Source organism: Nyctereutes procyonoides, unplaced genomic scaffold (genome assembly GCF_905146905.1).
Source record: "Nyctereutes procyonoides isolate TBG_1078 unplaced genomic scaffold, NYPRO_anot_genome, whole genome shotgun sequence".
Taxonomy (NCBI): domain Eukaryota; kingdom Metazoa; phylum Chordata; class Mammalia; order Carnivora; family Canidae; genus Nyctereutes; species Nyctereutes procyonoides.
Genome location: NW_026575144.1, coordinates 12,310,684 through 12,332,356, shown reverse-complemented (window position 1 = coordinate 12,332,356; position 21,673 = coordinate 12,310,684). Strand labels below are relative to the sequence as shown.

Genomic DNA, 21,673 nt, shown 5'->3' with positions numbered 1-21,673 from the left:
AACCTACCATATTGCTGAGTTAAATTTCTTTCTTCTCTTTCTCCTTCTTCAGTATTTACACTTGGGCTTAATTTGTTTGCTTTCTTCAGACTTAGATTGTGCCCTAAAACAGCTTTATTGAGTCTCACTGCTCAGATCGGTGACACCTGAATTTTAGAGCACCCAAGGAGAGTCATCATGGGTATTCTTGAGATGGATTCTGGAGACTTTGAATAGCCTATCTAGTAGCCAGCCTCCTCCTCACCCCTGAGACAGAGGGGAGAGTGTGTGGGCATGAGGAGATGAGGATGATGTCCTATCCCATACCTGCCTGGTCTTCTGGAGTGTCTAGGTGTCTTGTTTTCCTGGTGGGGAAGGGAATGGGAGAGGTGGACTTCCAGGCCAGGAGACAGGTCCTACAGGGGACCTCTGCTTGAGACAGAGATGAGCTCCCTATTTTGCTGTGGAATCTAAATCCTACAGTGGGTGCTTTAGGAGTTGCTGCAGGGGTGTCCATTGAGCAAGTATTATTTCAGAATTAGACCCTGTTTTTCCTTCTCTTAGATTCCCATAGGTAATGAGAATTTTTGTTTTTTATTTTTCTTTGCACAGTCAAGCATGCTGCTTTTATGAATGAAGAGCATATACGTGAATGTGCTTATCAGTGTTTGGCTGGGTTTAGCACAGCTGATTTATTCTAAGATTCACATAGTGAAGTTGTTGAATTGATAGGGAATTGAGGGAAGATCTAAGTGGAAAGCTTCAAAGTCTGTTATCCAGCAAAAAAGAGGTCTTTGTCCATTTAAGCATCTGACAACTGGGTTGTCTGTAAGTTATGCCAAGGATATTTTTAGAATTCAGGATTTCATCTTAAGGCTCCAATTATTTTGATTCCCCAACAGACTCTAAAGGGTACAAGAACAGTAAGGCGGGGGGAAAAAGAGAAAATTTCTGCAGAGAAACCCAACTGAATCTTACTATGGTAATTAATTGGCAGAAAATCAATAATTCAGTGAGAAGTCTCTCAGCCAGTGGTGGCAGAGGATAGTGCAGTGGATATTAGTGAATTTGGGAGAATGTACAAGTTTCGGTGAGCTAATTGGATGAATTTACATATGGTGTTACTGTAGTGTCACACAAGACTAGTCATTTGGGAAATTTATAGGAGATTAATGGAGACCGAAATGTTTAAGTACTTTAACCATTTGTTCTTTAAAGAGAATAAATGTATATCTGGCTTCATGAATTAAGATGGACCTGCTTTTTGCATTGTCACCTGATGAATAAGAAATGTTAATTTACTTGCTTTATTTCTCAAATTTGTTTCCCTGTGAGAGTTGCTGTCTAAATGTTCCTTTGTAGGATGGTGATTCTTGAATGTTTTTGTCTTGGGACTTTTGTACACTCTTAAAAATTATTGAAGACTCCAGAGAGCTTTGTTTATGTGGTTATATCTATTAATTTTTATCATGTTAGAAATAAAAACCAAGAGGTTTTTTTTAAATTATGAAATTAACAATGAGTTCATGTTAACATAAATACTATTTTTTATCAAAAGTTACCATTTCCCAACCCAAAGAAATGTTAAGTAGTGTTTTAAATTTTTTTATACCTTTTTATAAAACTGCCTTTAATATCTGATGTAATGGAAGATGGCGGGGTTCTCATCTTTGCATCTGCATCCATTCTGATGTGATATGTTGTTCTGGTTACCATGTGTGATGAAAATCCAGCCTCCCACAGATACGTGGTTGAGAAGAATGTGAGAACTGGAGTGTTCTAATTTGTTTTTAGACATTTGTGGATCTTCTTCTTTGATACTATGCTAAACCAGTGGTGGTTTCTTAAAGGTTGGTTGAGATGTGGATTCTGAAACCACATATATGGACTTTTAAAACCCTGTTCTGTGTTATGGTTTTGAACATCATGCATTGGTCATCTGGGAAATCTCCCCAAGTGTTGATACATTTTATCTTGCAATTAAAAATAATTGTGCCACCAATTAGAAGAACCTTTAAATATAGGGAAGTTGTCACCTTCACAGTGCATGTGGATGTATACATTTTCAGAAAGTCTAAGTTTTGCGCAGAGGCTGGGATCTCATTAGTTTATCGGCTGTTTTCCTTGAAACTCGACCCATATTGTCCCTTCCCTGTAAGGTGTCTACCACGTAGCTATGTCTGAAGAGCCATAATTTGTGTACAAGGTGATGTTCTGTGATGCAATGCTGCCCTGGCCCTTGTAGGTCTGTTGCCTGTTCCATGGCGGTCCCTGTCACCTGCTGTGGAGAACCACTCCAGCAATCAAAATTGCAAGTCGATGTTAGCTTAAGAAAACCACTGTTTTCCCCAATTACAGGTGCCCAGTGTAAAGGGCAGCATTGCATCAGTTGTGAAATTGATTCCACTGTTCATGATAATGTGTCATTCAGTCAGGTTTTCCTCATGCTTTGCATCGTGACTGGGGGGTTTGGCAGTTGATTTTGTTTTGTATGTATGAAGCATCAGACGGGAGTTCTTTTTTGGGTGGCTCCAGAAGAGAAAGGCCTTTGTGCCTAGAGGAATACTTAGTCATTTCTTTCATTGCTTTTCCTTGTTCTTCCTAAACAGATGTTTATCTGGGTGGTAGAGAGGACAGATTTATACTTTGTGGGTTAGAACTTCATTTTTGTTTTTGTTGGTGTTTTTATAAATTAAGTCATTCAGGTTGGTTGGTTACTTGTGCGTTGATATTTTGCCCTTTTTTATTTTTCTCTTGAGTTTTCTGATTTTGTGTGATGATACAAAGGACTCTTCCTGTGAGTGTGGAATACTAAGGCTGGAGTTAGTACCTTTGAGCCTGTTGAGAGGAGGCCAGGTTTCCTTCAACTGCTCTTCCATTAGGAATCCCCAGTTGTAGAGGCATTCTGGAGATGATGTACTGGTCTGGGTAAAATGAAAATGTCTGGTAAGATATTAATAAATACTTTATTGGTGTTTTGCTTTTATGTGGGAGTTTTCTGGAATAGCTGATGAAGCCAAGCTAAGTAAATATTATCTTCTTTTCATGTTGGCCTTTTGTTTTGAAATGCCATTCCAACTCTGTCCTCTAGTTTTCTTTTTATCACTGGTATTGTTTTTATAGATTAAAGGTACCACCTTTTCCAGTTTTGCTCATGATGCTTTCCTAACTTGGAGCCTGTGAAATCTTTTCATTAAGTTCATCAGGCATTTATGGAGTGTTTGCAAGTCAGGAGTGTTTGCAAGTCAGTAGCGGTATTATTACCAACCTGCATCTTTGTTTTTCGTCATTTCTGAAAGGCCTATGATTTGCATGTTCAGTATCAGCCTTCACTTCCTCTTCACTCTGCTTTTTACCCTTGTTAGGTTAATTAAGATTAAGAGAACTTTGTGATGGAAAAAGACTCTTCTAGACTCCTTTTCTTCCTCCTTTGTTCTCTGTGTTTTCATTGCTGTACTTTACTCTTGTGTGTGTGCACACAGCTGCAGGTGTCAAGCTGTGGGCTCCTTCTTGGGAGTGGGAAGACTATTGGGAGGACAAGAGAGGACATTAGAGGAGATGATTATTCTTTCCATTGTTTCGAAGTTCCTAACCTTTGGTCCGTCTCATTTTTGCCCCTGACTTAAGAGACTGGATCTCTTCATCTGTGCTTGTGTGATGAGGCTAGTGGTGTTTTGCCAGGGTAGGGTGACCACTTCCAGAGAGGAGGCTGTAAAATATCTTCTTTCTCTGATGACCATGGGGTGCTTAGCTCGAAAATAAGCAGTAGCTTCTAGACTAGGATGCTGACTGTATTTATAGAACTGTCACCTAAAGGTCTAATATATTGGTACTGAGAAAACTGATGGAAGGCACATTTTCTTGAATAACCTAAATAGCTGATAACCTAAATGGATGGATAAAGGTTATTTTCTCTTCCTGCATTTCAAATGGCTTATTTGTATCTTTCCCTCACTTTGTGGATCAGTTACAGAAGTTAGCTTCACCTTTTCTACATTTATGTATATAAAATAAAGATCTGGATTTCAGTTGAGTAGATACGCAATGTTTAAAATCTGAAGAAAGTGAAGTAATGGGGTTGAAATGAAATACTGCTTACTATTTAGTAAATGATTGATACATATTAGCTGGGATACTTCCCCCTATCTTTCCCCTCAAAGGAGATAGCATAGTTATTTTGTAACTCTGCACTGTCAGATTTCTTTCTTCTGTTCTGGATGTGGTCAAGCCTACAATAGATAAATCCATACCAGTACACTTTCTCATTTTTGTTGTCTGGTTTACCTGGCTTATCATAGATTTTCATTTTGCATTTTGTGTAAGTGACATATAAGGATGACTCAAGAAATGCCTCCAGTCACGGGCTCTGTCCCTTTCAGTGTCAGAAAACAGAGATAGCATTACTAGCAAGGCTTTAGTTGGAGTATTTTACCTTTTATGGTAGTCATCTGTGTGGATTTAGACTTTTCAGGTTTATTATGGTTGCTATTAGCAGCTCTCCTTAAAATAGGGAATCTACTTAAAATTGTGAAGTATGTTTCAAACTTTCTTTTCTTGATTGACTATAATGAACAGGGTTTCAAGTATATAATAGAGGATCCCCCAGTCTTAAAACCATAACATTGTTGCATTAGAACTTTGTTCAACCTGTAGAGAGTGTAGGATACCACAGGTTTCTGAATCTGTGCCAATGGATCATGGGTGCTCCTAAGGTTGAATCAGTCTTCAGTTCTTATAACAAACCACCACATTAAGGAATGATACTTTCTTATTTGTTAAATTTTGCTTGTCCTCATGCAGATGATAAAGCAAACTGGTAAATGGAAGGACACATATCAACTGTGTGGCAAGTTCAACATCCTTTTTTTTTTTTTTTTTTCCTCTCCTGGATAGGTCAGCTAGTGGTGATGCATGTGAGTTCACCACACACATCTTTCTGCTAATAAAAATGTTCCCAGTTTTCATACTAAAATTATATTCACTATTCATCATGTGTTACACAGTGGGTAGAAGAGGGGGGTGGGTGTTCACTGAACAATATTAGGACTTTTTTACTGCTCTATCCTCTACTGAAGCAAGTCTGAAAACCACTATGTGGGTGTGTGAGTGAGCATGGCAGGACAAGAAGCTGGGAAGAGTCGATTGGAGAGACTGCCAGTGCTTGGGTGCCTTAGTTGCAAGTTTGGACTTTGTGGTCACTGAGGAATAGTTAAAGGTTTCTAGCTTAATTTAGCAGGGATGTACTGGTTCCCGGGAGTCATTCTTATTTATCTTATTTGTGGGAAATAGTAAGGGAACCCAGAGTGTTTCCTATACCACATCAAGGACATCTCAACAGTGACCGAAATTTAGTTATTTACTCGGAGGAGTTCAAAGAAAAATTAACAAAATAAGTTTATGGAAAGGGCTACAGACTTAGAACGAACAGTGACATCATCACCAGCCATGGTTTCCGAATACAAGATGCTTGCCTGCTTAGGGTGATGCATTCCACCAACTGTGTATTGATGACCTTTAAGCCTCAGGCCTCTGCTCATGAAGAATTCCCAACTGAGGGCAGCAGACATCTATAAATAAATCATCATCTTTGGGACTGACCGAAAAATATCAGAACAGAAGGTATAAGGATTGGTCTCTGGGGTTAGCAGAGAGCAAGAGACACTGTCTGTCTAGGAAGCTTTTCTTTAAAACTTTTTTCATCTGGAAATGTCTGAGAACGTTTTGTCGGAGTGAAGGCCTTTCTCTGAGACTGTGAAGGATGCCAGTATTTCAGGTGATGGGAACTGTAGCGCTTATTTATTTGGGAAAGATCCTATGGATATCATGACTAAGGCTGTCTTGGGGAATTAGCTGAAGGCTGTTTTGAAATTGAAGTCCTACACAACACTGTTTTGCATAGGTAATTCATCTGGACTGTTGGTTATGAATCACAAAAACTTTTTTAAGCAAAAAAGGAAAGATAATTCTCTGGTAACTGAAGCATCTAGAAGTAGCGTGTTTTAGGTGTTATTGGGTCCAGGGGTCTCACATGGCCACAGAAACTCTTCCTCTCTATCTTGACTGTGCTTTGCAGAGTCCTTCAGCTCAGCCATCAGCAAGATGGCGGCTAGTCGTCAGAGCTCACCTCCTCCTAGCTTAGCCCTTGTAGCCAAAGCCCCCTGTGCTGTCCAGGGGAGATGTAGACAACTGTGCTTTGGTTCTGGACATGGAACTAGGCACCTGTGAGGGTGAGGGGATGCTGTGCCCCCAGTGGCCCAGTGGCCAGCATTCTGTAGGGGACAGGGAAGGGTCTTCACAAGAGGCAGAAGAAGGGAGTGTGGGCCAGGCGTGCTGGGCAGGCAGACCCTGCAGCTGCCATGGCTCATGGCAGCAAGAAGAGAGCATGTGCAGGGAGACCAGACCTGTTTGAGGTACAGAGCACACGTGGAAGGGGAGGCTTGGCAGGAAGGATGCAAACTGCTTTTTGCATGGTGAGTTAGAGATGGTGGAGAGGCATTGATGTGGCAGCTAGCTATTTGGGCACAAGAGAAACGATAAAGCTAGCATGGTACCAAAGTAAGTGATCGATCATAGAGATAGGCATGGAATAAGCATGGATAGGCATGGAATGAGCTTACCCTAGCTCGCGGAGGAGGATCCTATGTTAAGGCTGGATCACATGAAATTACTGCTTCTACAGGTAAAAAATGGCAGTGCAGCGGCAATTTCTTATCATTCAGCCTGTTCTGTGGGAATCACATTTAGAAGTGCCTGTGTTCTTTCTTTCAGCAGATGGTACTGTGTGCTCTATACTGTGTTGGTCTCCCATGTTCTCATTCTCTGCGGCTTTCAAGTCTCCACAGAGAGCCAGTCTTTTTTCCCTTCCTCTCCCTCTCTTTTCCCTCTTTCCCCTTTCCCTTCATCCCTTTCCTCTTCCTTCTTTCTTGGGAAAATATTAACTGGGTGCTTTTGAAGTGCAGAACACAGTGCTTCGTGCTGGATCTGTAGTGTGAACCTTGTCCCGAGCTTCCTGGATTCTAGAGTCTTGACATGAGCGAGTGTAGGAGGGCTGATGGGATGCCCTGTGAGCTGTGGTGTTATAGGGCTGATGAACACTCTTAGGTACTGGTGCTGTAGGGTTCATGGGATGCTGTATGTGGTGTGGCATTGCAGGGGCTGATGGAATGCTCTGAAAGCTGTGGGGAGGCATCCAAGTTCTAGATTCTTTTTGATTCACCCTGGGCCAGGGATGGGTGTGTGTGTGGGGCTACTGGAAACTCTAATAGCTTTGTACTGTGCTGACAGATATGAGAGGATGGGACTCTCCCTGCTACTTCTCACACCTTTGTCATGGTTCAAATACTCCAATTTTCCCTGCTGTAGAAAACTTCTTCTTCCCCATCTCTCTTCCTGGGTAAAATTTGGCCTCTTCCTCCCTGATGCCCCAACAGTACCCCATTAGAGATTTCAGCCATTACATCCCATTGATGCTCTGTTCCATTTACTTGTGTTAAAGCTGGCTCCCCCCATTAGACAGTAAACTTTAGCAGACGAGAACCATGTCTTAATATGGATGTCATTCAGTAAAGTGTTTGGATGCTAGAGGTGCTAAGTAAATATTTATCAAGTGTTAAAATAACTTTGAAGGGGCTCTATTTGCAGAACCCCTCTTATTTCTACCTGACTTAAAAAGAATGCCAGTGTGTGTGTGTATATATGTATATATATGTATATATACATATATACACACACACACTACATATATTCTCTCTATACACACACACACACACACACACACACACAAAGGAATATTATTCAGCTGTAAACAAGAGGAAATCCTGCCATATGTGACAAGGATAAAGTTATCAGGATGTTATACTAAGTGAAATAAACTAGTCACAGTAGGAGAATGCTCCATGATTCTACTTAACATGAAGTATCTAAAAATAATCAGACCCATGGGAACAGAGAGTGGAGTGGTGATTCCCAGGGACTGGGCAGGGGGCAAATGGAGAGTTGCCTGCCGTTCAAAAAGGTATAAAGTTGCTGTTATATAAGATGGATAATTTCTAGAGATCTGTGTGTGCAACACTGTGCCTATTAAGTTAATAATACTGTATTGTGCTCTTAGTCATTTGTTAAGAGGATAAATCTTGTGGTAAATGTTCTTACTGTAATTTAAATATATATATATAGCAGCCACCAAAACTCCCCCAGAATCCCCCCCCCCAGTGACGTACTGTGTCACGCCACGCTGAAATCAAAAGGAAGTGTCTGCAGTGAAACCACATGACTATGTTGAGAGTTTTACGTTGTGCTGACCTGATTCATAACGAAAACACTCTTTAGAGTAGTTGGTCATTTGCTTGAGGCTTGAGCTGACATCTTGTCTGTGATTTAGACATCTGCATAAAAACAGACCTTTGAATACACTAGAAACAATTAACAGACCCTTCGTCTCCGTGTGTCTATGTGCAACTGGTTGAGTTAGTAAAGCCTGATGACTAGTGCTGGTGAGTGGTCAGTGCTGTTGAACACTGGGCGGGACAGGTATACTGCTCTCCAGAATGCATTTCCTGGAGCAGATGGTGTTCATCTGCAGAATCCTCTGTGATCCCAGACTCTCTCTAGGAGTTGACTGTTTGAATCTGGTGCCAATTCTGTATTAGGTTATATGCTTCTAGAGGCCCTGTCTCCTGAGGTGTGTACTTTCCTTGTGGAGTAGGTGAGATCTGGGTTAGGATTCCAGCTGTGCACCCCTGGGCCCAATAATGATGCATGGGATGTGGTTCCTAGATTTGGTGCAGGAACTGTGGCCAGCCTGTTGGCCCAGAATGTTGGGCTCTGGTGGGGTGGAGAGGCAGGGTGGGTCGGGGGAGACAGGCAGGTATTTCTCATGTATGTTGCCTGAGTTCACAGAAAATTAGTGCTTAGGACTTAGCCTCTTGGAAACCTGTCATTATTATGAAAGGCCTTTTTAGTTTTAAAATAAAAAAATCACAAAAACTAGCCTTTCTCTGGTGTTTTTCCTGAATACTAGAGAGCCTACCCTAACACTGGAGAAATAATGACTTTGAGCTGGATGGAATATTTTTATTCTTCTTGGTGGAAAGTAAATATTTGCCTTCACTCTCTCAGAACCCTGTGTCACTGGGAAAGCATCTGAAGAACCTGCTGGTGGGAACAAAGGGCCAGGCCTCTCTTTGCCTGCAAATCTGGCTTTCTGGCTGAGCTCCCTATTGAAGTGTGAGTCGCCTCCTCTCAGCCGTGGACTGGGGAACAGGAGAGCATCTTGCCTTTCCCTGACCCGCTCTCTGCAAGACGGCCCACAGTCCCAAGTTTGGCTGTTTGAGAGGACTATGGTCCACTGAAAGCTTACTCATTTTCTCCTGTAAAGTGAAAACAAGGCAAAAGACAATAGCCAGTTGCCTCATCTAAACCACCTGCTTCGTAGGAAATGAAGGAGGCCCTTAGTGCCACTTGGAGGATTTGTAGTCTCTTTTCCTGTCAGTAAACAAAGGCAGTGAGTTAAAAGAGTGGGGCATAGATTGTTTACAGGATGTTTGCTGTATCAAAGGAAGGAAAAGCGCCTCTTACGGAGTTGTGTTCATTGTGTAGGGGATATTACAACATCATTTAAGGGGTCTCTGCTGGAGAAGAGAAATTAACCATAAAATATTTAGTTGTGAAACACAAACTGTTTAATCAATAGGACTTCTAAAGACTTACTTCATAAATTAAAGTTGAGGGCTTTATAATGTATCAGCATTAAAAAAAATGTAGAAAACCAGAAAGCCTCTTGAGAGGGAAAAAAAAATAGGTTCCTAAAACTTTGAAAAATATCGATACTTTAGAGGACTTGCATTTTTTTTTAATTGTACAAGTTCATGCTTTGTGTGCAAGCAACATTTATCATTTAAGTATGGTTGTGTCTCCTATGTAGGCCTTTCCAGGTTGCCTTTTGGCGCTGTGTCTGAGTCCCTGAGGCTCTTTTTCAGGCATTCCTATCTCAGGAGCTGGAAACTGAGAGATGTCAGTGAACATGACCGAGTGGATGAATGCTTGGTTGGATTTAATAAACTAGTGAAGATTGAAACAATGATGTGAGATAAGATGCCCAATAACATATTCTTTTTCTAATTACTTAGTGTTGGGAAATCTTTTTGATAAATACTTTGGTGTGGTTTTTTGTTTTTTGTTTTTTTTGGTGTGTGTGTGTGTGTTAAACTATACATAACATACATTTTACTATTTTTCAGTGTGTAGTTCAGTAGCTACCGTATATTCATATTGTTGTGCAACCATCTGTCTTGAGAGATTTTTCATCATCCCAAACAGAGGCTTTTTTCTCAGTAAACACTAACTCCCCATTCCCCTGCCCCTGGCAGCCACCACTCTACTTCCTGTCTCTGTGAAGCTGGTTATTGTATGTACCTCCTATAAGTGGAATCCTGTAGTATTCGTTGTTTTGTGACTGGTTTATTTCATTGAGCATCATGTCCTCAGGGTTCATCCATGTTGTTGTAATTGTTCATCCATATGTGTTGTAATTCCCTAATTTTTAAAGCTAAGTAGTATTCCATCGTATAGATTTACCATATTTTGTTTGTCCATTCATTGGTTGATGGACACTTGGGTTACTTCCCCCTTTTAGCTATTGTGAATAATGCTGCTGTGAACATGGGTGTGTAGATATCTTTTCACAACCCTGCTTTCAGTCTTCTTGGGTACATATCCAGAAGTGGAATTACTAGATTATATGGTAATTCCATGTTCAGGTTTATTGAGGGATTCGCCATATGATGCTTTAGCTTTTTAAGCTTAGAATTGACTATATTGGCTCCATGAGTAAAGTCAATGAGAATTTCCCTCCCTTCCTTTGTAGGTACATTCAATCCTAAATTCAGCTACAGTGAGGGACCAGTAATAGTCACATTTCTTCAACTGTTTGAATACTTCATTAAAATGGAGACAGATTCAGAAAGGTGGGCTTTTTAGAGGCAAGGCCAATGGTAGCCTTGTCAGTAGGTGGCTCTGTAATTGGTGACCGTGTGGATGAGAGGGTCATTGTTAATACTCTGCTGGGACCACAGGCATAAACCCAGATGTCATGGCTCACCCCACTTGTTGGGGTCTGTCTTTTGTAGGGAGTGGAGTGCAGATCTCTGGCAGGATTTAGAGAAGCCATGTTGACGCCAGGTCATCCGAGCTGTGCACCTCACACTGTTGTGTGTTGAGTCTGCATTATGTCAAGAAGGAGTGCAGGCCGTGGTGTGCCTGGCTTCGGTTCAGTCAGCAGAAATTCTTCTAATTACTTTTTTTTAGAAATGATGTAGTAAAAGATCATGATTTTAGGAGCCAGGCGGCCTTGAGTTCACACCTTGTTCTGGGTGATTCCCTTTGGGCAGATAATCTCTTAGAGTACCAGTCTCTTCATCTGGGAGGCAGAAGAGGTCATTTTTGTGTGTAAGTGATAGTAGTTTTGGAAATAACATGGAAAGTATCTAGTGGAGCGCATGGTACGTAGTCACTGCTGCATATCCAGTATTGTGCACTCCCCTTATTGAAAGCATATGCATTTTAACAGAATTTAGTACCAAACATAGACACCTAGACTAGCAGTTGTCCAAATGTTGGTCTTAGACCCTCCCCCCCTTGACATCTGTAAAACTTACTGAGGATTTACAGACCCCAGAGAGCTTTTTATTATGTAGCTTATCTCTACTGATGTTTGTGATACCAGGATTAAAATTGAGAAGTTTAAAAATAGTTATTAATTAATGAAACATGGCAGTAAGCCCTTTACCTTTTATCATAAATAATATGTTTTATGAAAATCACTCTTTTCCAAAACAACAAAATATTAACAAGCAGAATGGCATTGTTTTACATTTTTGCAAATTTTTTTTATTTTTTAACTAATTGAATTAAATTTGCCAACATGTAACACAAGTGCTCACCGCATTGTGTGCCCTGCTTAATGCCCACCATCTAGTCACCCCATCCCCCACTCCCCTCCCCCTCAGTTTGTTTCTCAGAGTCAGGAGTCTCTCATGGTTTGTCTACCTCTCTAATATTTCCCCACTCAGGTTCCCCTCCTTCCCTTATGGTCCTCTGCACTGTATCTTGTATTCCACATGAGTGAGACCATATGATCCTTGTCTTTCTCCAATTGGCTGATCGCACTCAGCATAATCCCCTCCAGTTCCATCTCTTTAATATCTGGCTGGAGAGAATACAGCCAGACTCTCAAGTCTTTGTGCTGTGTCGTGCTCCTCGGCCTCAGAAGACTCCGCTGTGCCCCTATGAGAGGAGCACAGGAAAGAGAAATTATGTGTTTTTCTGTGAGAATGGTTTGAACCTTGTAGACCCCTGGAAGGGTCTTGAGACCCTGGGGGCACCCTGGGACCATGGTTTATGAACTGCGGACCAAGAGTTTTTCTGTGAGTCTGAACTGGACCTCTCTCTTCTCTTGTAGGTTCTTGCTCCTGGTCCTGTGAACTGAAACCTGCTATTCTCCCTGTGAGGTGAGCCTGCCCCCCAACCACACCCTAAACCTTTGCTTAAAGTTTTAAATTTGGGCTTCTGTGTCCCATGAATGGTGTTTTTAAAAATAGGTTCTGTTTCCCTTGGCTTCGGGATGGCATGTTCTGATTTTTCACTTCACCACACGCATAGGTGAGCATTGCTTTAAAAAGCCATTTGACTTGGGGATTGCCAAAATTGGGGATTTCAGAAGGGGTGACTAGCAGGTTCCAGTGAGCATGCTTTCAATGTGTTGGAAAGGCTATGAATCTTGGAATTGGTTTGTATTTCTACATGGGGTGCCCCTTAGATTAAAGGGACACAATGTGAATGTAGTATGGTGGGGATACAGGGCTGCACACAGGCTGCCGTCCTGGGTGGTGGGGTGCCCTGCACTGAGTGGCCCTTGTCTTTTTGTTGTCAACATTTAGGTAGTTCCTCCTTATTCTTTTTAATCATGAATTGACTTTCATGTGTAGCTATGCTATAATTTAATCCCTGTTGAAGAGTGTTTAGGTACTTGTCAGCGCCTGGCTCTTATTAATAGAATGCTTGTATGTGTATGTGTATCTATATCTATATAGATACAGATATATACAACTATTTCTTTAGGATAAATTCCTGGGAATGGAATTATTGGATGAGGGTACTTACACTTAAAATTTTGGCAGAGATTGCTAGATTGCCTTTCAGATAGGTTGTGCCCATGTAGGATTCCATCCATGACTCAGTAGTAAGCCTCTAGCTGGCACCAGCTGTAAGTAATCTCATTATTTGGTTTCTGATTTTTTTTAAAGATTTTATTTATTTATTCATGAGAGACAGAGAGAGAAAGAGAGAGAGAGAGAATGAGGCAGAGACACAGGCAGAGGGAGAAGCAGGCTCCATGCAGGGAGCCCAATTTAGGACTTGATCCCGGGTCTCCAGGATCAGGCCCTGAGCTGAAGGCAGCGCTAAACCACTGAGCCACCTGGGCTGCCCTGGTTTCTGATTTTAATGTAAAAACTCTTTCATTATTTTAATATTGATTTTTTTTTAGGTACCTTTACCTAAAAAAGGTACCTAAAAAAAATCCTTAGGTACCTTTATTGGCCAATTTTAAAAAATTTTTTTTTTGCCCACTTATCTTTGGAATTATTACATGCACTGATATTTTTTGGAAACTTCTTTATTCTGGTTATTAGTCCTTTGTGACATGATACAAGTATTTTTTTTTTTTGATATAAGTATTTTTTTTTTTTAAATTTTTTTTTTATTTATTTACAATAGTCATACAGAGAGAGAGAGAGGCAGAGACACAGGCAGAGGGAGAAGCAGGCTCCATGCACCGGGAGCCTGACGTGGGATTCGATCCCGGGTCTCCAGGATTGCGCCCTGGGCCAAAGGCAGGCGCCAAACCGCTGCGCCACCCAGGAATCCCCTGATATAAGTATTTTTTTGCAAATTCTTGGTTACCGTCTGTTTTTTTCTTTTTTAAAACCATGGAGTTGCTTTTGATGTGAACCCAGACGAACTCTTGAAGAGTGTAGTGTGGAGTAACATCGTGCTGTGTTGTGCTCTGCTGTGGCTGTTCTGTACCAGCTAGGCTTTTTTTCTGAGTTGTAAATCTATTTCAGATGCTATTCTAACATGGATTATGCTTACAGTCCAGGTAAAGGGGCCATCACGAATCTTTACAGTTCTCTGTTATAAGGTATGAATGAAGCTCATTAGCTTTGGTTCTTCTATTTTCTCTTGTGCAAGGACCATTATTCTCACATAGATTTTATATGTAAAGAGTACATTGCTTGAAGCCTATAAATTCTGTAAGAGCCTCAGAACTGAGGAGGCGCTACACTGGTTTAATCACTGACTTGTTGCATAATCTTAGAGGGATGGTTTTACCATTTGGTCTTCTCATTTTCCCATTGGTGAAATTAGGATTTATTTAGCCTTCATAAAGGCTTAGCCACCTGTTTATCGGAGGATCAGAAGACTTGTTCTGTGAGAGAAATCAATTATTATCATTAAGGGATTAGTAAGAAAAATTTGGGCTGAGCTCCAAATTCTAGTCCTAACAAAGATGAATAGGATTTTCCAGGATAGCTGGTATCATACTGATCTCATGGTGTATATTTCAGCCTTCAGGTTTCTGATAGGAATGAACTCTTTAGACATCTTCTTCTTCTTCTTCTTTTAAAAGATTTTATTTACTTGAGACAGATTAGAGGGCATGAGTGTGTGTGTGTGTGTGTGTGTGTGTGTGTGTGTGTGTGTGTCGGGAAAGGGGAGAGAGAGAGGCAGACACACCGCTGAGCAGGGAGCCCAATGTGGGGCTTGATCCCAAGACCTTGTGATCCTGACCTGAGCTGAAGACAGCTGCTTCACCAACTGAGCCACCCAGGTGCCCCTGTGTTTTCTTATTAGAACGGAGTATCGGTCACCTGGGTGGCTCAGTGGTTGAGTGTCTACCTTTGGCTCAGGTCATGATCCCGGGGTCCTGAGATCGAGTCCCACATCAGACTTCCTGCAGGGAGCCTGCTTCTCCCTCTGCCTATGTCCCTGCCTCTTTCACTGTGCCTCTCATGAATAAATAAATACAATCTTAAAAGAAAGGAGTATCTTATTCCTCCTCTCTGTTCTCAGCTTTACCTTCAACCTTGTGACTTTTAGGAATCAGGATAAGTATTGGCAGGGGGTGCTAGGCTTCCTTTCAATCCTGTCCTTTTTTCTTTTTGGTCAATTATGTGAGGCCAACGAAATTCTAAGTCTCTAGTGGACCTCAGAAGGGGCCACAGTTTATCTTGATTTGCTTAGAGTGTACGCAGACTGGTACATTTCTCATTGTCCTGCCCAAGTTCTGCAGAGACCTCATACTTCCTTAGATGTCTCTACCTAGGGAAGGACACTGGGGTGGATGCCATTTGCTTACTTCCAGTAGCTGTGTACCTTCCGTTGCCAGGCTCAGGATGTTAAGATTAAGGCTGAACTGTGATGGTGCCTGATCATCTACTCAGGCACTTGGTCACTGGGAAACGTACTGGTCTATTTATAAAATGTTTGGGTGATCTCACACTTCTCCCTTAACTTCATTTTTGCTGCTTATACTCATGGGATAGCACAGACATTTTCCAGATTTTGTTTCAAAATGTTCCATTTTGCATCCCACAGTCAGCCAGGTTTAAAAAGGGTTAGTCACCTCAGACAAAGGATTTTTAAGATCTGAAGAACTCACAGGAGGGAGGCTGTGGATTCTCCCGTTCTATGCATACTGGAGTTGATTTAGTTCAGTGAACATTTATTGGGTAATATCTATTCGTGGAGCACTCTGTTAGGAGCCAAGGGAAACAAGATGATTAAATTTGGCCTTTCCTTTCGAGAATTTATAATCTAACAGGGAAGAAAGAAGTGTTTACAAATAGTTCTAATAAGAGGTATGATTGCTGTAATCATTAAATATTAGGGAAATACTAGTGAGCTGAGTTGACCATGGATCTCTGCACCCATCAGGTTCGCTGGCATGTCGTAGGCACTTACTACATGTGTTTGAATGGATGAACACATACGTTTTGGTGCACTTTATTCATAGCACAAAAACATGTGTGGAAATAGATGATATGATGAATTTGTGTCTGATCATATAGGGTATGAGAATTTGGTGAGGTCATCCCTGTATAGGGCAGGCTGAGCAAGATCTTCATGGAGCCATCCTTTCTCCTCCTGCACTAGGGACAGTCCTGCTGATTGTTCCCCTTCCTTCTCCTTCTCCTCCCAAGGCTGGGAGGACTCTCTGGAGCCCATCACTTGAGCAAAGTAGGATTTGGTGCTTAATGTGATAGGTACAGGGCTCTGGTTTCTTCTGGACTGATTGATGCCAGTCACACTTAAAACTGCTTTTTACTTGGGATTATTTTTCTTTCTTTTTGTTTTGTGAATCATCAGTCATTTTACTTTGTTTTTTACAAACCTATCATTTATTATGGTAGGGATTATTTTCTTTTTTTGGGGGGGGATTATTTTTCTTAACTCACAGTTAAGATACACTTTTCGTGATAGCCAGGGATTTCTTTTCCTTTTCTTTTTCCAATTTCTTTTACCATTAGGTTCTGTGTAGTCAAATAAATGACAATGTGCTTTATGTCCATTATATTACAAATGATTTTCCCCAAAATGTAACAGTGATCAATGTAATCACATGAAAGGGACTTTTTGATAGAATGTGGCAGACAGTTTCATCTGCAGTATATTTGCAGGCCATATTCTCCTCTTCTCAGTAATTATTCTAGTACATTATTGCAATTATTTATTTAATGTTACCACTATGTGGTAGATATTATTTTAGTACCTCACCTAGCCCATTTAATCTCCCAGGAGTTCTCTGAAGTAGGTGTTACTATCCACATTTTAAAGACCAGGAAGCTGGGGCCCGAGGAGGTCAAATGATGTGCTCAAGGTTAGTCAGCTAGTCAGTTACAGATCTGGGGGGAGGTGGGCCCTCAGACCTCATTCTTTGGAAATGCCCCAAAGGTAGGTGCCTTTTGGAGAAGGCTATACTATCTGTTTAGCCTCATCTTACAGAGATTTCAAGATGGGGTCTTATTTTCTGAGAAGAATCAACAAGGAGAATTGGTACAATTACACTGATACCGTATATCTATCATTCACAAAGATAAACATTTGATGTTGTGTGAGACCAAATAGAATCCTAGCAAAACCTCAATGTGTACAAGAATCATCAGAAACAAATCATTGTATGTTCTGATTCTCAGATAAATGTTGAAGGAGTGACCTGACCATGGCCCCAGCACCCACTTGAAGTAGCAAGCCTCTCAAAACTCACTTAACCCTTGAGCGTCATGAAAGCTGGACCTTTTCCTGGTTGGTTGAATCTTTACCTCAAGTGGCTGCTTAGTTCCGTATGACCTCTGAAAGGTGAATGGGATGAATAGTAAAGTCAGTATATTAGGAATTCCATTATAAAATGTTTACAGTGTGATGTCCAGCTTTGCAAAAGTCTTCTGGAGAGTTATTAATTTGGGAAACATTTGAAGTCTCATATTATAAAGACATAATTCTGAATGCTCCCTTACTGAAAAGCCACTAATGTGCTTCTTAGTTCATGAACCTGACTGCCAGCAGGACTCTTGCACAAAACGCATTGTAAGTTGGTAACTTACATCTCAGCATGTTGTATTTTCTTTCCTTTGTTTGTTTTTATTAAACATTTCTCTGGAGGAAATATGGGTGGAAGATTTTATAAAGGAAGCTAATGAGAACAATGGATAATGTTAAGACTTTCTAAAGTTAAAATAACTGTTTTTCCTTGAGAGAAGCAATTCTATGGTAATTAGCCATGTGTCTGATAGAGGTGGAGACGATCCATCACATACTGGGTGTCTTTCCAAACTTATACCGTCCTTATACCTCCCACGTTTCTGCAGTCTGGGATGTTGTAGGATCTGAGGTCTTCTGGTCCCCTCCACACTTTGAGGCACAAGTGACATGAAGTCATGGCAGTCATTGCTTGTATAAGGCAGTTTATTTGGAGTCTACATGTGCTGTGAAACACGCTAAGTTTTTATATTTAATTACTTAACAATTGTGAGCATGTTTCTGATATCAGATTCTTTGATTTTCTCTTACACTCAATATAGTGATAATAGTAGCCAGCACCTGTGGGCACTTTTCTATTCTAAGGCTTGTTGTAAGCCCTTGGCAGGTATGTTCTCCTTAAACACGAATGGCTCCCGTGACTGTCTATCCTGCCCTGTGGACACAGGTGCTCCAAGGACAGAGATGCCCAGGGCACTTGCATGTAAGCACCTGGCTCTTAGCCTGAGTCTGTGCTGACTCCCATGGATTTGTACAAAAACATCTGGCAAATGAGCTTGTGCAAATAGTATGAGTTAGTGACAAGAAGGCAAAAGAACCTTTATTTGGTCAGTGACAGAGTTTGCCACTCAGGTTGTCAGATTATTAGCTTAATGTCACCTGGGCAATTTCCTTCATCTTTTATATGACCAGTTTCGATATTGGCTAAAAGGATACAATAATCTGTTGTAAGATTTTAATCTGAATCCAGCGAGATAGTGCTTATTACAACTGATCTGTTGTTTTATTTATCTCCCTTCAATTTTATCTGAAAAACCAACTGAAATCTGTTGGTAAGACACTATTATTTCTTCTCCCATCTTGGCTTCATCTTGTCTCCGCCATAAAAATCCATGGTAGAGTCTCTTTTTTTGTAAATATAATGAGAGAAGGAAAAGTAAACAGTAAGTTCAAACTGGGGATTAAGTATTATTAAAACTGAGGTTGTGATTTTTTTACTCTTATGATCTTATCTGACTATTTCATAGTAGCCCATTGTAAGTTGACTTTTGTTCTTTCCAGGAATGGTGTCTAGGAATGTAGTACTGGTGGCATCTTGGTGGCCGGACCTTTGCAAGTGGAGTGCCTCATGCTTACCCTTTCCCAGCTGGCTTATCTTGCCGCCTCTGACCTGGGCTGTGGACCTAACTTGGCCTAAAAGCCTTTGTTGTTGTAAGCAGTGGTTTTCACTCTTTGCTACCCATCCGAATCACCTAGGAAGCTTTTCAGAATATCAGGGCCTGATTTAGCAACTGATTTGTGACTGAATTTCCCAGCTCTGTATCTTTTTAAGCCTTCCCAGCTGATGCTGATAAGCAGGGGAGACGGAAAATTTTGCATTAGTTTAGGGGAGACCTGGAAGGTCCTTTGTTACAATCGTGTCATTAGCACTGTCAGTCATGTCTGTTTTGGTGAGGTGAATGCAGTCTCTTGAAAGTAGCCATGAGTACTGTAGAATCTAAAATCCTGTAGAATCTGTGCCCTCTTGTCCACCCCCTCACCTCGGTCTCTCCCGTCTAGGTTGGAATGGTTCAGTGGGTCCCTGGGTATTCAGACAAGGTCGGGAACCCAGAGGGATCCATGGAGGGGGCGACCGCAGGGGCTTCCGTGCTGCCCACAAGTATGTTTGGTGTTCTTTGCCATTCCTTTGTCTGTTGTTTGGCAGTTGAGTATATAGGAATTATTCCTCGGTGTGATCTGCCTGTTGAACCATACTATTTTTAGGCACTAATCCACACAATAGGTTTATAAAAAGGCTATTGAACCTTTTGAGGCTCTGCTGGATTTGGTCTGACAAGGGCTGAGTTACAAGTAGGCTTTCCCGCCTCACAGTTCAAGCGTGTAGCATTTTTGTTTGTTTGTTTCTTCTTTATAAAGAGTCTGAATAGCCTAAAAATGCAGAGGCTTGGCGATCTGTCAGGTGATGCCAGATGTGTACCTACCTCTAATCCGGTGTACCAGCTCTCCAGACACATTGCTTCACAGGTGTTTGTTCGGTTGCTAATTTTTATTTCTTCTCCTTTTCCTCTTAAAATGCACTGAAATGTGCATATTTTATAGTGCTGGGTGGGGAATGAACACGTGAAACATTTTCTTGTTCTAGAATCTCTGCTCTCTGTTTAAAAAGATGTGCTTTCCTTCCCCTTGGGGGGATACCATTGTCTGGTTCTGCTTATCAAAAGGATTAAACAGATAAAACCCATACCATTTAAATGTTAGTTTAAACTTGTTTTTAAAGCAGCCATCAGAACTTGCTGGGTTCTAATCCATTGTCAGAAATATGCATCAATCCATTAGGAGGCAGAAACATGAAGTTCCTCATAGTTGTAATGGAAAAACAATCTCTCATTGTAAAATAATGTGATGTCCTTAAAGTGTCCGCATAATAGATTACATATTATTTATAATTCTTGTCTTCCTTTATTGTTTCTCCTGTCATTAAAATGTCATAATGAGCAGTATATTAGAATCACTGCTGTATAGCTTTGACTTTTTAGAGTACGCATCTTCATAAAGATCATACCCAAACTAATTCACAACCAGGCAATTAGCCAAGTAAAGATTTTCTTTGGCAGTGCTTAGTGAGGGGATAGACTCTGAGCCATCTTGGATGACTTTTAGGTTTAATACCCATGGGTTTTAACTCCTCCTTTCTGCTCGCGTTACAAATTAACGATTCTCCTTGCTGTTGGGAATTCATGTCACTCTGTGGGGTTGGCCTGACCTATCTTGTCAAGGGGAAGATTTTTGTTTTCCCAACTACATTTGGACAATTTCCTCCATTTCTTCAGTATTTCTCTCAGGTCCCATACTTTCCAAAACCCCTGTGGGGATTTGCTGCTCATCCATGTTCATGCCATAGTTATTCTCTTCCAGCGTCAGAGGGGAGCTGGAGCAATGGGAACACAACAGGTGGTTGGCACTCTGGCCTTCCCTTTACCTTCAGCCCTGATGGTTTATAATTTCCAAACCTCCATATCAAGAGCCACCACTGGCCTTTGTCAAACTATCCATTCCCAGGCCCACTCCACATGCTGCCCTGTGTCCCCTTTTCTCCTGCCCCTGGACTTTGATTCAGTAGGTTAAGGTGGAAGCTAGTAAATGGAATTTTCATCAAGGTCATTCTGATGCAGTTGTCTGTGTGCCGGTTGAATGTTTGGGAATCACCCCTGTAGCTCCAAACCTCATAGTACAGATGAGACTTTCAAAGCCCAGCGATGATGAGGAACTTAGCCAGAGTCACAATGGAAGACATGCCAGTCAGAGATAGAAGACAGGTATCCTCTGCTGATGTATAGTGAATATAGACATTGCAGAAATGACCAGAAAGTTAACAGGGCTATTTACCCTGGACACACATGTTAGTTTTCCATTTCATGTTCTTGGAGACTCTGTGTGTTGTGTCTCTATGACAGAGAGGAGCATAGGATGGATAGGTGATCTATGGACTCACCCACTCCAGGACCAAACTCAAAGATAATGAATATGAGATCCAGTTTGAATTCTTGTGTATTGAAAGAATTGTGAAGTGTATTATTTTGCTGTTGGCCTCACATTTGTGTTGCATGGATATTCTAGTTAGCTTTGCCTACTGATGATAATACAAGTATGCTTCCTTGGACACAGCAGGTATATTACGGGGCTGGTCAGAGTCTGGCAAGGAAATGCCTAAAACATAAGAGTCCTTATTCTGGTCACGTGGTGACAGACGCACATTTGCAAATCCATTTAAAAGAAGCATAGCTGAGTTCTTGAAATTTACTTTAAACCTCATTCTCTTTTAACAGTGATAAATAATTATTTGGAGTTGGAAAGATGCTGATCTGTGAGGATAGGAGGT

At 41.1% G+C, this 21,673-nt stretch overlaps 1 protein-coding gene across 10 annotated transcripts in view; it reads left to right on the top strand.

Moving 5' to 3' along the window:
• The window catches only part of SIPA1L2 (signal induced proliferation associated 1 like 2), a 212,977-nt gene that overhangs the window by 34,467 nt on the left and 156,837 nt on the right, over window positions 1-21,673 (top strand). For 8 of the 10 annotated variants that reach the window (XM_055308742.1, XM_055308741.1, XM_055308732.1 and 5 more), the window contains exon 2: window positions 12,437-12,485. The exons of 1 other annotated variant lie outside the window; for it this stretch is intronic. The gene's annotated coding sequence lies outside the window, so the exon portion shown is untranslated. Of the gene's footprint in view, window positions 1-12,436; window positions 12,486-17,231; window positions 17,341-21,673 lie in introns of all 10 variants that reach the window. One more of the 10 variants, XM_055308735.1, reaches the window with a different exon arrangement.